Below are 16,119 nucleotides of genomic sequence, written 5' to 3' on the forward strand. Positions count from 1 at the left end.
CGTCCGAGTCCGACTTTTTTCCGTGTGGAGAGGTAGAGCGGCCAGTAGTGAATGACGGATTGCCTGCGAGAGGGAAGCTACAGTTTTCACGGTAGCTGATGGCTAAAGCACGGCACTGTGCCATCTCTGTGAAACTCATGATTTGTACGGTCACTGGTTCCCTGGAACATCCAGACCCTGATCGTGCGTACAGTGTTTTCTAATAAGCAGCACTCGCCAATTTAAAACCAGGTCCCGGGTGCCCCTCTTGCTAATCCCCTCTGCCATTAAATCCTCTTCTTTTATCCCCTCTCTACTTTCCCTTTCCTTCCCTTCCCTTCCCTTCCCTTCCCTTCCCTTCCCTTCCCTTCCCTTCCCTTCCCTTCCCTTCCCTTCTTTTCCCCTCCCTTCCCCTCCCTTTCCTTTCCTTTCCTCCCTCCTTCCCTCCCTTTCTGCCTTCCTTCCTTTTCTTCTTTCCTTCCCTCCCTTTCTGCCTTCCTTCCTTTTCTTCTTTCCTTCCTTCCCTCCCTCCCTTCCTCAATCTGAGTAGTTCTTGCTGAATGCTTCCCAGTAGGGGGGGCCGGGGTGGGGGGGAGTATGCCCTCCCCACCCCATCTCCCCAGTATGGCTTGTTGCTTGTAGAACTGGAGAGCTCGACTTTGGCCCCAAAGCCCTTTTGAATAGTGAAGTTTCCAGTTCAGAGCCACCTATAAACACCCATAAATCGGTGCACACGGATTCCCCAACCCCGTCAGAAAGCCGTTTCTATAACTTAGAATCGTTTTGGTGGTGTGTGTTTGCTCTGAGAGAGGAGCTGACCAGTTAGATTAGTTTGTGGATACAGAAAGGTTGCTGTTGTTGTTGCTTTAAGCATTTTTCCAGTTGCAGGCAACTGGTTCTTGATTCCCTCACCTACCAAGGCAGTTTGTCACTTTTGCCCTTCACCGTGACACATTACACATTTTTTAGTTATAGGCTGAAGTTTTCCCCCATGTCAGATAGAATGTCATTGCATTACAGCTTTTGAGACAACTTTTGGAGGCTTACCTACAAAACTGTCTTCCTGTCCTTAACCGGAGAGTGAGGCCACCTGAGAGATTTTAAACTTCCTTGTGACTGGGATTGAATAGACACCTTAGGGTACTCACTGATGCCTTCCTATCTTACAGACTTAGATTCAGCCCCAAGCCCCTCCCTTGCTGGAAAGAGGACAAGCAGTTCAGATTCTTTCAGTTATATGAGAAGGAAAATAGCTTTCATCAGGTTGGGGCATCCTTTATAAGTTTTGATATTCAGCAAAAACGTATGACAAGGGAAGCAGGAAGAGATTATTCCGTTATTTCAGTGGATTACTTTTGTAGTGCAAAGTTATGAAACACTGGATTCAACATTTTACATGTACTGTCTCCCACTCCACCTTTAGCTGGAGTAGGTATTTCTACTGTTGACTTTCCATTTTGCATAATGCGTCCCCTCCCACCTTGCCTACAGTGAGGAAAGCAAAACACTCCTCAGCCTATTCCATTAAAGTTTGCTCTTGATTTACACTCTCCACTCCCTCCCTCCACCAACACACACTTATATAGGCACAGTTTTCTTGATCCAGAGAGTGTTGGGATGTGTGTAACTTTTTAATATTGTCCTGACTTTCATTCCTTTTGAACTAATATTAAGGTGTTCATCCTGAGATATAAAATGAATTATTGAGAAACAACCATGTGAAATATTGTTTAATTTTCTGTTTTATTGTTTGTGTTTGTTTTTCAAGTTTTGTAGGAAAGGCTTTAATTGGTGTCTAAGTAATAGTCCTCAAGAATTCCTTATTAGATTACTTCAGACCAGTTGTAAACCAATAATATTATTGTTTCTGAAAGGGAAGGTAGAAGCTAAGATCAGTTCTGTCAAGAGATTCATTTGAGGGTTTATCTTTCTTTTATTTTGAATGGTTTGTGGGAAGAAAGGGAGGACTAAATGGGGCAGGGGGCAGAGATAGAGAACCCAACGAAAACTTGTTGTTAAGATTGAAGCCATTTCCCCAGACTATTGTCTTGCCACAAGTGACGATACACAGAGCAGAAGTCATGAGAGTGGATTACAGTCACTCTGGGCTATTGGAGGCCCAGAGAGTCCTGGCATTAATTCCTATAGGAAGGTAGAGACACCTAGCCATCTTCCCCTGCAGCACCCTCATTGCCTAAGTGTTCAGGGCTCCAAGTTGATACAGACCTCGGCTGGGTCTAGGTGGCAGGGCTTCCCCTGCGAGGGGAAGCAGATGTTCTCTGTGGAACGGAGGGGGAAGCAGGGTGGCTATAAGAAGAAGCCTGAGGGGATGGGGCACTGTAGCAGGAGGGCTGTGGCCACCAGTCCCCTGGCAGGATAGCAATCAGTGAGTCAAAGCTAACAGTGAGTGAAAGAGAGCCAAGAGTAGGACCCTTTGGGTGCTAAAGTCTAACCTTTAGCTTGTTCCACTCCTCCCCATGGCATCCCACCCTAGGTTTTCTGGGATTGGAGACCTAACTAGAGGAGAAGGGGAGCGTGGTAAGAAAACATGCCTAACCCCTGTCCAACATGCATGCACGGGTGGAGCTTGCAGAGATCAGGAGACACATCTCAAGTCCTCAGAGATCTGTGTGTCTGGCTTGTGCAGTTATGCATGGCCAACAGGGAGTGGGGAGCGGTGGGGAGGAAACCTGGTTTTCTCCAGTCACCCTATCTGGGGCTGGTGTGTTTCCTCTCCCCCCCAGCCCTCCACCTCACCCCATCAGGACCAAACAGAATTGAAACTCCATTGCCTTTGCCTGCACTGAGCCTAAAAACCCAGTATTTGATAAGGTTCCTGCACCATTGATACAATTGCAGACTTTTTAAAGCCTCCTCAAAGAGACAGATGTTTGAGCTGATTAAGAATCGAGGAGGAAACCTGCAGCTGCACCAAGGAATAATCTATTGGACAAATATTTTAATAAAAAAATATGAAGAGATCAGCCTGACCTTGCAAGGTCTTCTGCTTTAAAAAAATCTTTATCAAACCCCTATTCTATGGCTTCAATAAACAGAACCCATTACCTCACGGCATCTTTTGTTGGCCCCATACAAGAGAGAACAAAATGGTTATTCAGGGGAACGCTTTCGATTTTTATTGTGGGTAGCCTGCACAAAGAGCCGTGTTATTGTATTTAAAAGAACCATCTGTAGCAGAAACAATGGCATCAAATTATCTTTGAATACCCACTGAAAAAACATAAAGCTTTTTTTTTTATTCTTCTTCTGTACGGTGGGGGGATAGAGCAGTGTTAGGATAACTGACTTTTTTGTTGTTCTCTGGGTGCATTCTTCTCGCTCCCCCTCTCTCTCCCCCTCACCCTCTCTCTCCTCTCTCTCTCCCTCTCCCTCTCTCTCTCTTTTAAAAAATCAGCCATTTGGGGTTTTAAGCCATAAACGATTTTTCTTGTTGCAGGGGATTGCAGTGGCAAAGCTAGGCTAGGTCTTGGAGGCTGGTGTAAGGCGAAGCGGTTGAAGGCAGGAGGCTGATGGAGAGACTGGGGGGAAGAAAAGCCGAAATGGATTCACGGTGCTTTGGATGGAGGATGAGAGGGGAATTGCAAGCTCCTTCAACTCGTTCTGTCCGGTGAGAAGTGATCAAGCTTGGGCTGACAAGAGGCTCAGGGAGCCCTCACGTTCTTTCGCTTTTTTACCTGCCAATCAAACTGCTACAAGACAACACCCTGATCTGACATGGACATGTAAGTAGCTTGCAACCCAACTTTGACATTCACTGCTAGCTCACTCCTCTCCGCCCACCCCCCCAACTCACTTTCTTCTCCTCTCATTCTATTTTTTTTTTCTTTTGACCTTTAAGAGATGTGGAAATACACCCTGTGTGGCAGTCATTTAACACAGACAGATTTAAGTCTGAAAGCGTTAACTTTTGGGATTAAATACTAATTTTGATTTCTTTGACAAATGCAGAAATGAAATGACATTATTTTATTCTCTTCTGAGCAGTTTTAGCACTGAACATAATCAGCTGCCATGCAATAGTGTGTGTGTTTCCTTTTCTATGAAAATAAAGAAATCCGTGAGCCCCCAGAGAGAAATGCAGAAATGAAATTTTCAGCCTTCCATTTAAAAAATATTAAAATCCAACATTTCATCCCTACAAAGAACCTTCTCCATGCCACGATTACATAGAGTGGAAAGAGTGATTTGAGTCAAAAAGGTATATATCATTAAGGGGTTGCTACCGTTTCATCTGGCATCTTACTATTTTGGTGGTGGCTGGGGGGAAGGATGTGAAAAGAAAAGGAAAGGGACATGGCGACACCTTGTTCTTTATGAGAGATTGACATTGAGGGGGCTAGAGAAGCAAGAGGGCAGGATAAGCAAGAAATATTACCTGAGAGAAGGAATTACATAGCATGGCGAAGCTGGAAGCTAGGAGGGCTTCTGCGGGAAGTTGTGCGAGGGAGAGGGGCTTGCTCTCTGGCGCCCTCTAATGGCAATTTGAACCAGTGTTTTACTTTCTCAATTCAGTACTGGGAAAAGCAGCTGGGTTTTTGTTGCTGCTGTTGGTGGTTTTTTTCTCCGCAGACTTAGAAACTAGAGACTATTAGTGGAGTAAATTGATTGTTTTCATCCCGGAAACTTATGTACATGCCTTAAAATTATCAATGTCTTCTCCTCAAACATTCCTCCTCTCCCGAAATTTTGTCAGAGTAATAGGAGAGGCTAATGGCAAATTGACTTACGGAGGGTGGCCCATGCCCAACTAGTAATTCGGGGAAAGGGATTCCTTACCTACCTGAACAGCATTCTGACTCTTCTAATATACTCGAGAGCTGTAGCGGGGTGGGGTGAGGAGGGATGATTTGGAAATTGCAGATTCTGACACGGGCTCATTATAATACAATTTAAAGGGGGCTCTTAGGAACCTCTGTTATTTCGACATGTGGTGGTAAGGGGGCTTTCCTTCCCGCCTCCTTTTTCTTTTTCTTCTTTCTTTCGTTCCTTTTTTAAAAAAATTTGGTAGATAAAGGTTAATCTTGGGCTGAATGATAGAGCTATGATTGACAAGAGAAAAGGTGTTGAGGGCAGGTCGCGCTGTCTTATTTACAGCCCACTGCTTGCTGTAGAGTCTTTGTTAGGACTGGAAAGCTAATTTAGTGCTGATCAAAAGCACCACAGAGTTAAAGGACTGGTAATGACTGCTAATTTCATTTCAGCCTCATGCATCCCCAACTGCTGTAATTAAAGACACGCTATTTAAATACAGGTGAAGGTTTTTTTTTTTCTTCTTTTTTTTTTAAGTTAGCGTGGGGGTGGGTGGATTACAATTTTATTTAGATTTCATCTTATACTTGGGCGTTATGTAGTCCAACATCAAAAAAAATTTTTAGAGTCGCTTCTTGTCATTTATACCTGGCTTTGCAGAATAGGCAATGTGAAATGTGTCAATCACATAAAAGTCCCTATTTAAAAAAGAAAGAAAGAAGAAAGAAAGAAAGAAAGAAAGAAAGAAAGAAAGAAAGAAAGAAAGAAAGAAAGAAAGAAAGAAAGAAAGAAAGAAAGAAAGAAAGAGAGAGAAAGAAAGAAAGAAAGAAAAAGGATGCAGAGGAGTAACTGTTTGGGGGCATTTAAATATTTGGGTCTCTTTTTTCCCCCCTTCAAATTAATAGAAGGGCCTTCGAAATAGCTAAAGTATTTGAAACTTGGGGCAGGGTGAACAGGCCAAAGGGATCAGTGTCAGCTTTTAAAGTACTTCTAAAAAGATCATGTGAACAGATGGAAAAATATATTTTTAATTAAATAATTTCCCCCACACTGTAGCTGCAGTGTTGGCTCAGAAACCGTGTAATTCCCCCACCGATAGGAGTTTCTTTATGAGAACATCAAAGGATAAAAAGCTCTACATTTTCGTAGTTGGTTAAAATTGTTAACCACCGCCCCCCGTACACACACACACACATACCCACGCACGCACACACACCCCAAAAAAGAATTTAGCCTTTAATCTCTTTTTATCCACGAAGACTAAAGCTCTGTACTCGACCCCGCGAGCGGCTCTCGCCTTCAGGGGCTAGAACCCGGCTCAGATGTGAAGCGTGGCTGAGCCGCTGCGCAGGTTCGTGGCCAGCGCCCCCTGTTGGACACAGTAGGAGCTGCGCAGCGCCAGTCCTGGAAATGACTAGAACCTTGCTCTGGGGTTAGAGAAAACTCTTTATTACCCTCCAAAAAGCAGATGGGAAGGGGAAACAAGTTCTTATATCCTTGAAAGATAATTTAAGTTTAATTCAATAAAATGTTAAAAGGAGATAAAGCAATTTTAATTCAATATAAAATAAAGACGAATCTCTTCCCCCTCCTCACATCCTGGCAGCCACTTCCTACCCCCCGTTTGAATTTGGGACTCTTTTTAAAGATTTAGCGGTATGAAAACAGGTAGAGAAGCATGATTTTAAAAGAGAGAGAGAAAGTGAGAATTTTCCTCTGTAGCAGTGGAGAACCAAGCAAAAGTTACTTCTCCCGTTTTGTCCACATTTCAAAAAATAAAACGAAAGATGGTGCTGCGTGCTGTTTTGACATTGTCAGCAGCATCTTGAATGCCCTCAGAGGCCCTTTCAAGTATAGTAACGGAGTCTCTGAGTAAACGAAATAACTTGCTTCTTTAAAATTTTATTTTCAGACTGTAATTAAAAGGTCAGTCTCTTCTTTGAATGTTTCCTTTCCCCCAAATCAATCTTGATCAAACTTTTCCTTTCCCACCTAGCAGTTAAATTCCAGATGTTCTTTAAGAAACAGGTGCCTGACACCTCTCTCTCTCTCTATTTTCCTGAACTGTAGGATTCCAGGAAAGGTGTGCCAATGATAAAGAGTATTTTCTTTTTAAATTCAGTATTTTCATTGACCAGGAATCCAAATTATCCTAGGGGAAGAGGAGTATTTTTTACACTTTCAAAAACTACCTGTCTACATGAGAAAGAGCTTTGACTTTTTCTTTGGTCTGAGAGTGAGGGCAAAAGTACACTTTGAATTCTTTCAGAAAGATAAAATGACACATCCTCTGAACTTAAAACAGTGGGAAAATATGGGTTTGTTTAGGTGTTTAAGATCAGACTGAAACAATGTGTGTGCTAAAAAATGAACACAAATGGTCTCAACAAGGTGTTTGATGATTTGGATCTTGTGGATTGTACGTACAGTTTTAACTTTTAGATGAAAACCTCAAGAAGTTTATGGCTTGCTTGTTTGCTTTTTTTTTTTTTTTTTTAAGTTTGCCTATTGAAGGAAATTAGCTTAATTTTCATAACAGAATTACTTCTTAAAATATTTAATACTGTGGCTACTCAAGTTGTTTTTAACGTTGGTCTTACATTCGTTCTTCCCACCTCCCACAGTCAGAAGATCTGAGATTGTGTTTTCAGGGAAATTGCTGCTCGGTGAGATGAGAGACGCTTTCTCCCTCTGATGCCAGAATCGAATCTCGGCTTATGTTTCTCAATAATGAGTTCGGATACAGTGGCAGGGAGAGAATCAAGGCTTTAAATCAATTTTTACCCGGAATTCTATGGAAATGACGGGCAAGCGGGATTCCCTGCTAGAGAAGCCCCCTCACCCTTTGCTTCACCAAAAGACTAGTCCCCAGTACAGAAACATTAAGTCTGGGCCAACTTTGGTGCCAACCCCGTTAAGGTGACAAACAGTGCTCTGACAGCCGTGGCCCCAGGCTGCCTGCGGCGTTGGGAGGCCAAAGCCAGCAGAATCTTGGAGGTGCCCAGCTAAAGAGGGTATATGCTTGCTGTTCGGAAGTGATGTAGAATTTGCAAAAGCAGGCTGAGATTTCACACAACCCCCTTCTGCCCTGCGGGGGTCCCAACCTGTAGGGAGAAGGCTAGGGGAGGAGCCGCACCTGGCTGAGGGAGGGCAGGCAGTGCGCCCCCAGATTCCCAGGACCCAGGGAGAAAGCGCAACCCCTAGTTTAGGAAAAAGAACTAAACAAGTGGGTGGCCTAGGCCTGGGAATACCACCCAGCTCTCCCAGCACAGTGTCATTTCTGTGGTTTCACGCGGCCTCAGCCCCTACTGGAATCTCACGCCCCACGGCGGCAAGCAGGAAAGCAGCCCTTCCATCTTTGGGGCCTGGGGAGGGGGCAGCGAGTGACTGACTCCTTAGCAGCAGGCAGAGCCGCAACGCTGGCAACCCGCTGTGTTTTCTCCGCAGCAGCAAAGCGCCCTTTAGGGGCGGGGCGGGCATTTTTGATCTCCTGTCCCAGTGTCCAGGCCAGAGCCCGAGCCTGTTGGCTGGGCGCCCTGCTTTGTAAGTGGTCAATCTTGCCCGATTCTGAGGGCGATCCGGGAGGATGGGCCAGCCTAGCTTTGGGCCCACTGAGTGCTAAGTCCTCAGCCCCCTCTCCCCTCCATCCCTCACACCTTTCCTGGTGAACCCAAACCTCATTCTGAAAGCGAGTATATGGGGCTTGGAGTTTGGTAGCTATTTGGGGATGGAGAAAATGATTGATTATTAAAACCAAGATTATAAGGATGAACCCTCATTTATCATTGTTTGCTCTTTTACTTTGTCTTTAAACTTTGAAGATCCTTTAGTTCACTTGATCCAACCCTGAGACAGACAAGGCGCCAGGGAGAAAGCACAGCCCGGCTTGGGAAGGAGCTGGGGTATAGACAGATACTCATCTCTCCACCACTCAGCAGGCAGATAAGCACTGCCAGACTGTGGGTCCTAATCCAGGGCCCAGCTGCTATGTGGGTTGCTGAAGGGTGTTGAAACAAGTACAACTTGACACCATTGAGCCCACAGTGCTTGTCAATAATCTGTGAATTAGGTGCAGAGATTGTCACCATAGATCATAACAGTTTCTGAAGGACTCATTACAGCCTATCGTGTCAATGATCTTCAAATTAAGGGGAGGTGGGGTGAGAGGGAAAAGGAGTGGGGAGAGCCTACAAAAAGGGAAGAAGGGTGGGAGGGGAGATAAAAGTCAGAGCCCCAGCTCCGAAGGAGCCTTTAAAGATTATCAGGCTAACAATCTGAGAATTCCATTGGGATGGGTTTGGAAGCCCAACTCCATCTGAGCTGGGGCTGGAAGGGGGGGGGGCAATAGGGCTTGAGCAGAAGTGGACCCCTGGGAAGGCAGACTTCTCAGACATTTCTTTTGAGAGCAGAAGAGCTTTTGGGAGAGGGCTCCAGATGTCGATGGGAGGCCTTGATGCCAGTCCGCCCAGGATGGGTGTGTACTTTCATTTAGAGCACTTTCCAGGGCTAGATGATGCTGCAAATCTTGGAGAAAAAGTGGGTAACAGTTTTGTTTAGAGCTGATGGTGATTGTAGGGTGTTTTTTTTTTTTAATGGCTTGCTTTCAATGTCTTTTCATGGAAACAGGTGAAAGTCTTTCTTCCTTTTCCTTTGATAGTACTCCTATCCCTCACACACACGTTAAGCAGAGCTTTCTTCCCCCAACTTGCTTTTTGGGGTGCCAAACACCTCTGCCTTCTGAGGTTGTTGAGTTGTCACTTTTTGTGACTTTGTATTATGCCTGACTGTACTTCAGGAAAGGGGATTTTGCAGGTAACACAGGAGCAGTATGCGCCATGAGATCTCCAGAAGGAAGAAAATTAAATCCCATTGCTCTAGCTTGGAAGGGACCAGGCTAAGGGAAAGATGTTCTCTCTGCTTGGTAGATTGCCAGTACAGTGTGTGTGGAGCCCGGCACGCACTGGGGTGTCATTTATGTGTCATTTAATATGGCCTAGAGAAACCTTAAGGTGGACTTACATTTATTTTTCACACAAAAGTTGTGGTCATAACTAAATGAAGTAATCACAGTTGGAGAATTTGAAACAGTCGTCTATTTCCTAAAATGAGGGTAACAACCCTGGTCACTGGAAAATTAGGATTCTAAGGAAACCCCGTTCCTTTGGTATGATTAATTGCACAAGATAGTGTAGTGAATCAGGGAGATTTGTATTTAGACTCCCAAGCAATGATTTAGAGGTGTGAAAAGGCCCATGGGTTTTTTGGCCCATTTGCAGTTCCCGGTAATCTGTATGCTGGGCTTTTATTTTTGTTTTTCATTTGTTTCTCCTAAATTTTAATATCAAAATCATAGGTTCATTTTTTTCAGTGCAAATGAAAACCACTGGTGGCAGCTCTTTAAATTTTCATTTTGTCTTTTTAAAAAGAGAATTTCTGTTTAAATAATTAGATGATTTAATGGCCACACTGAATTTTTCCCTGGACAATAGCTGCAGTGCAGAGACAGAATCTTATGTTATAATTGCTTGATAATTCAGAAATGGAAATGAAATTGTGAAGTGTGAACCCTCTTTCCCAGAAAATATTTAAGCTGGAATATATGAAGGATGTACATATATAATACTGTAAGCAATATGATTATTATCATATATAACCCTGAAGACATACACAAGTGATTGTGTATAACTTCTGTTGCTGTAATTTGAAAGGGGAAATATATTTAGTTTTCTAACTATTGAGTTCTTTTAAAAATGTATTTATTTCATCAGTGGGAATTAGATGAAAGAGAATGAGTATAAAAAGGAGCTGAATGCAGAGCAGCCCTGCATTCCTTAGGTTTCAAGAGTCCTTACAGCTCTTGAGTGAAATTATTTGGTGAAATTGGGTCTGGACTGAAATAGCATTTGTTATCCCCTTGTTCATTTGTTATGTGTAATACCACTTCTGGAAATTAAAGGCAAGGTGCTGAAGGGAGAGACAAGAAGAAAAAAATATGATTAAGCAATTTTAAATTGTCAATCTACCATGCATCCATATGCATATCTATGCCTTAATAAATAAAAAGGGATAGAAGTATATGCTAGTTCTTTGTATTAGCTAGAAACATTTATTATTTCTGTTCCTGTCAATAATCCTTCATGCTTCCAAAATCTGACAAGTTTGGCCATAGGAAGAAAATGGAGGAAATGTAGATGAAAGAGTTTCTATCATTTTGAAAATTGCTTTATAAAAATTGAAGTATCCCCTCTAGGATTTCCTGTGAGGGATCCTTCACAGTCTAAAGCAAATGAAGTTTGATAACAGTACAATTCTATTCTAATTTTTTCTCTTACTTTCAATATTCTAACTTTTTCCAGCTTATTTTTTATTGATTTGGGGGGGAGGAATATATGATGCTCTTTTAAGGAAAAGAAATCCTCTAATACCTTTCTTTACCTTCATTTATCTATGTTTGTTTCATAAATCTTGGAGAATCAAGTGTTGATCATTTTGAAAGTCTTATGGCATAATCCAGTTTGGAGTGATTGAGGTTTTTTGCAGTTTAGAAGGGAGAAGGAAACATTTTAAAATTGGCTTATACCCGATTTCCTTACTTTATAATTCCCAGTTTTCTTTTTTCTTGTGTTTGGGGATAAATGTCAATAAAACTTCATCTTACCAGATTGTACCAACATTGTCCTAAACATTGAAATCCTCCTTTATTTTTGGCTTTTAAAATCAGGAACTTTCCTTGGGTTGCCGTACTTCTCTTTTTAGTTTTATTTGCCTCTTACTTACCACACTACTGGTATGATTTCTTTCATTCCAGTATGATCACTACTATGGTCACTTTCCCTGGAGCTGGTTGGAAGGTTAGGATCTGAAGGAAACATGATTTAAAAAAAGGAGAAAAACAACCCTTCATTTGGCCAAATCTAGCTCCTAATATATTTAACAAGTTCCAGAATTAGAAATCCTCTCTGTATATTTTCTTCTATTTTTCTCTCTTTTTTTCCTTACGTAATGAAATTAAAACTTTTGGAGCCCACAGTTGACATTTTTCAGAAAATTGAGTTATCAAGGCAGTAATTATTTCACGGGGAGATAAAACTCTCATAGCCCTAACTGTCAAATAGGGCCCTTTTCAGATTTTAATTACAAAATAAAATTAGTCTGCTCTTCCTCGGAATGGTTTGTGAGTGGTTAAACAGAGCTTTCCCCCCAATACTGGTGGTCGTCAAACTCTGCTAATTAGCAATGCTGAGAAATTCCAGTTAACAAGGACATTCTCCAAGACTCTGCAGGTTCCCTGCCGTTTGCCTTCATTTCCATAAGAAGATTAAGAGAGGAGGGGAACACACTCAAATGCAGATGCAGAAAAGAAGCGTTTTTTTAACAAGCATCATAATAGTAAGATGCTTGGCTAGTTCTCACCTAATTACTGCAAGTTAAACCTCTATTTGCCACTAAGGAGAAAAAATAAGTCTACAGTCCCCTGTCTCCACAAAATTGTTAGTTGGCTTCAGCTATAACACTTGAGGAGGGATGAGAGGAGTTTAGGAGGGAAATATCAATGCAAAAGATTTTTAAATAAAACTGAGTTACACTTAATCAGTTAAGGATTTGGAGTTGGGGCCTATAATAAAACAAAATCAAATCAGAATATCCTGGGAGTTAAGGATTTTTGTTTTTAATTTCTAATCTTACTCTGAAAGTGTGTAGCTTTCTGCTGCCCAAGGAAGGGAAATGTTACACTGTCTTAAGATTAAGCACTTTCAATTTTCATAAATTGTGCCAATGACAACATTTTAAATTCTCAGAGGATGAAGCACCCTCTTCCAAGTCTTATTTTGATTCCCCAGTAGTCAACGGTGTATTGTTATTAGTACTGTAGCCGTCTGTTATAAACCTAAAACAGAGCTGCTTCTGTCATCTATTATGATTGTTATAGTTATTATTATATTTAGGGCCCACTGATGGTGCTGGATTGAAATAGAGTGGCCGGTGATCTGATTTTTTTAATGCATATGTTCTAAAAAATCTAATGAGAAAATTGTTTCTGCTATCACCATCTTCTTTAATCTTATTTTCATAGCACATTATTATGCATAAACGCCAGCCACAGTAGTTTATTGCCTTGATAAGTACAGCAGGCTTAATTAAAATAAAGCTGTAAATAAATGCAACCAATGATAACACAATTGTAATGTATTTCCATAGCTTATTTATATGATAAAAGCAATTAACAAAAGACCTAGCCAGCCCCTTTAACCTCTTAAATGCATTATTATAGAGTTCAGGCACAAACACATGCATCTGAGAATGTATAAAAGCTTTTATATATCATACCAAGGAAAAATTTGTGCCTCTTACTACTACCTTTGAGAGAGAGAGAGATTAATAACATTTGCTTCTATAACCATCCATTATTAATATTTATTTTAATATATATACACCACCATTATCCACATCAACCCCTTGTGCTTTTTTTTTCTTCAAACTTAATTATCCATAAGCTTTTTTTTAGTTTTCCGAATAATGCTATTAAGCATAGACCAATGCGTACACAATCACAAAGTGAATGCTTGGCCTGCCCTTCATGGCGTCTGGACAATCATAATTCGTTCATATGTTGAATCTCATAATTTGTACCTATTTTTTCCCATGGTTTAACCTCCCACTTATCTCGAGGTTATATGTACATTTCTAAGTTAAGAAAATTAAATCTGACTCTTGTGATTTGGTTCCATAGCTTATACGATATGTTAACTTTTCTTTTGTTTAGATTACGTGTAATTAATTTGCTCTCACTCCCATCCCCCTCATTTTTTTTTCTTTAATTATTTCCAAACACCTTTTAAAGGTGAAAGCAAGAGTCTTGGGAAAAGCGAATTCACCAGTAGGGGGCGCACCGGCCACATCCCTGAAACCAGACGCGCTGAAAAGCCGGTGGCCGCCTTCTCTTCTCCAGACCTTCTCAACCTTTCCTCTTTCCTAATTTCCAGGTCCTTGTTTAGCTTAATATTACACCTCGAATAAACAGAAGACACTGCTTTATTTTGAAGAGTACTATATATTTATGAGTTTTCAGAAGGCTAGTCTCATCCTTCCCGGATTCACAATAACTAAAACAAAACATAATTTAAGAGCAAAAAGGAGAAACTGCAGGGGCAGGAGAGGTTGATTGGAAATAATAATTTATTAAGAAAAGTCTGCAACTTTTTCACAACTTTTCTGGGTTTCCAGTGAGCATACTTATCTTGAGTTTGACAAGAACAGAAAAGCCTGGGAAGGTAGGGATTGGAGAAGTTGGAGGTTATGGGAAGAAGGTTAGTAAGGAACAAAACAATGCAGTTTTGTAAAGATAATAAATGGAACGTGGCCGACAGATACTATTCAGTACATTTTATTAGGGTGAGTAAGGGTAGATCGGGGAGGAGGGAGGCGGAGAGAGTGTTACAGAAGAAAGAAAATAAGTAACCCTGATGGTTTTAAGCCCTTTATAAAAAAAAGAAATGGCATCGAGGTTTTGGTTTTTTTTTTCCTCTCCTCTCCCCGCCCCCCCTCCCCCCCCCACCCCGCTTTGTAGTCAAGTGCATTTTAGCCACAAAGATCCCAACAAGAGAGTGGAAGGAAACTTAGACGGGGCTTTGTTTGACTCCGTGTAGCGACAACAAGAGAAACAAAACTACCTATTTGTAACGGACGTGCTGCCATTGCTCTGCGCATTGAGCTCCTACCTATTGAAATCTTTACGTCGGGACAATGGGAGAGCGGCTAAAATTACCCTTTTGGGTCCTAGGAGGGCAGGATTCCTGAGCCCCTACTCCCGCCCCCCATCCCATCCTCCTCCAGCCCGGGCCTTGCCGGGCTCCCCCCTTCCCCAATCCTGGTCGCCTTCCTCCTGCCGGCCCGGCCTGCACCTGTGCCTGGAGAGCACCACCCCCGCCTCCCAGCCCCGGAGCCCCCTCCGGGGTTAGCCCCAGACCCAGGCTGTCGGGGCGATGGGCCACCGCGGTAGAAGTAGGTGGGGGAAATGCCAGGGCTGGTCCTGCTTGAGTCCTGGGAACTCTGCGTGGGAGGGAGTTTGTGAGTGCGTCTCAAAAGCCACCTCCAAGCAGTGCCCTGGGATGCCAGGAAGTTGAGATTACCCTCCCCCATAGACAGCACTTCTGAGCGTCCTTCTGTGGACCTTTTTCTTCCCCCAGCCCTCTTTGGAACACCACACCACTGAGATCCCTCCTTGGGGGAAGCTCAGGAAAATGGGAGAGAGGACGAGCGTCCCCTCTGCACCCGACTGAGTGGAGAAAGATGGGTGGGAGATGTGGCTGGGGTGAGAGCCAAGCTGTGGTTTCCTGCCCAGAGGGCTGAGCTGGGCAGGGAAGAGCGTGGATTCGGCTGCTTACCCAGGCCCGGCCCGGCCTCAGCTGTAGAGGCCGCACAGTCCGAGCAGAGTTTATTTTTAAAACAGAGCGAATTACGTGGAAGCAAGGAGGGTTTTGAGGACAGAGCTTTCCGTCTGTTAACTTCTTGTCGGGACAGTGTGAGAAGGGGGTGAGCGATCGTCTGCTCCCGTGGAGGGAGAGGGGCGAGAGGACGAGCCAGGTTAGGGAGAAGAGCTAGAGCGGCTGGATTTGGGGGCAGTGTGCGGAGGAGCGGGAGAACAATGACACACCAACTCCAGCACGGCCGGTTTCCCGAAATACTAGGAGGACAGTCGCCCTGAGCCACCCCCTCTGCCCTCCCCCACCCCACCTCAGCTTCTCGCGCCCCCTCCTCATTTCAGCAGCCCGCACCAAAGAGTAAATCAAGATTAAGTTTAAAGAAGAAAAAAATCGTAGTCTTAGTGCTGTTTACCCACTTCCTTCGAAAAGGCGTGTGGTGTGACCTGTTGCTGCGAGAGAGGATACAAAGGTTTCTCAGTGGCTGGCAGGCTGGCTGTGGGAGCCGCCTCCCCCTCCCTCCTCCCCGCGCCTCCCCCCGCCTCCCCCGCGAGGCCGGCGGCGCGGCAGGCCCCGCCCCCTTTCATGCAAAACCCGGCGGCGAGGCTGGGCTCGAGTGGAGGAGCCGCCGCGCGCTGATTGGTCGCTGGAAACCCATTTATTCCCTGACAGCCCCCGTCACATGGATGGTTGTCTATTAACTTGTTCAAAAAAGTATCAGGAGTTGTCAAGGCAGAGAAGAGAGTGTTTGCAAAAGGGGGAAAGTAGTTTGCTGCCTCTTTAAGACTAGGACTGAGAGAAAGAAGAGGAGAGAGAAAGAAAGGGAGAGAAGTTTGAGCCCCAGGCTTAAGCCTTTCCAAAAAATAATAATAACAATCATCGGCGGCGGCTGGATCGGCCAGAAGAGGAGGGAAGCGCTTTTTTGATCCTGATTCCAGTTTGCCTCTCT

General features: G+C 43.4%; 1 long non-coding RNA gene across 5 annotated transcripts in view; it reads left to right on the forward strand.

The window, feature by feature from the left end:
• The window catches only part of LOC309660587, a 137,656-nt gene that overhangs the window by 90,527 nt on the left and 31,010 nt on the right, over positions 1–16,119 (forward strand). For all 5 annotated transcript variants that reach the window (XR_014263477.1, XR_014263478.1, XR_014263479.1 and 2 more), the window contains one exon: positions 3,437–3,722. This is a non-coding gene — a long non-coding RNA (uncharacterized lncRNA). The remainder of the gene's footprint in view (positions 1–3,436; positions 3,723–16,119) is intronic.

This window comes from Balaenoptera physalus, assembly GCF_965194825.1.
Source record: "Balaenoptera physalus genome assembly, chromosome: 4".
NCBI lineage: Eukaryota > Metazoa > Chordata > Mammalia > Artiodactyla > Balaenopteridae > Balaenoptera > Balaenoptera physalus.